Raw genomic sequence first — 1,189 nt, forward strand, 5'->3', positions numbered from 1 at the left:
GGAGTTTCGCTCTTGTTACCCAGGCTGGAGTGCAATGCCATGATTTAAGTTCACTGAAACATCTGTCTCCCAGGTTCAAGCAATTCTCCTGCCTCAGCCTCCCAAGTAGCTGGAATTACAGGTGCCCACCACCATGCCCAGCTGATTTTTGTATTTTTAGTAGAGACAGGATTTCTTCATGTTGGCCAGGCTGGTCTTGAACTCCTGATCTTAGGTGATCTGCCCACCTTGGCATCCTAGAGTGAGTGCTGGGATTACAGATGTGAGCCACCATGCCTGGCCAAACGTGTACAAATTTTACCAATCAGACTTCTGGCTTCTCTCTATATATGCAAGCTGCTTGAATAAATGGTAAAAATTACTGTTTATTTCCTCTGTGAAGTTTTGTTTTTGTTTTAAGATGCAGACTTGCTCTGTTGCACAGGCTGGAGTACAGAGGCACGATCTTGGCTCACCACAACCTCTACCTCGCCAGGTTCAAGCGATTCTCCTCCCTCAGCCTCCCAAGTAACTGGGACTACATGCACGTACCGCCATGAGCAGCTAATTTTTAAATTTTTACTAGAGACGGGTTTCACTATGTTGGCCAGGCTGGTCTCAAATTCCTGACCTCCTCATCTGCCTGCCTCGGCCTCCCGAAGTGCTGGGATTACAGGTGTGAGCCACTGTGCCCAGCCTCTCTGTGAAGTTTTAATTGGAACATGCATTTGTGGGGCTAGTCTTCAGCCGTTAACAAATCTGTTGTGTTTCGTGCTATAAATGTCTTTCTGTATTGTTCCATTATTAAGAGGGGTACCTTAGAATAGCATGCTGGCGTAGGACCCCATAAGCCTGCTGTTTAAGACGGCCCAGAAAGCTGATCAATCATGTCCTTGGATGCTTGACTCTGTAATCATGTTACATTATTTTCTCTTGATCTCCACCATCACAGTGATGGCCCGGCTTCAGGGTTCAATTCCCAGCTCACAGAATGAGTAGTTTCTTGTTTATTTTGTTGATTCTATTCCCCTCCAGGAGCTGTCTTGAAATTTCCTTTCTCAGAAAACCTTTGAAGTTACTTTTGTTAAAGTTCAAAAGCCAGAGATGGGCCGGGCGCGGTGGCTCAAGCCTGTAATCCCAGCACTTTGGGAGGCCGAGGCGGGTGGATCACGAGGTCAAGAGATCGAGACCATCCTGGTCAACATGGTGA

Source organism: Cebus imitator, unplaced genomic scaffold (genome assembly GCF_001604975.1).
Source record: "Cebus imitator isolate Cc_AM_T3 unplaced genomic scaffold, Cebus_imitator-1.0 Scaffold823, whole genome shotgun sequence".
Lineage (NCBI taxonomy): Eukaryota > Metazoa > Chordata > Mammalia > Primates > Cebidae > Cebus > Cebus imitator.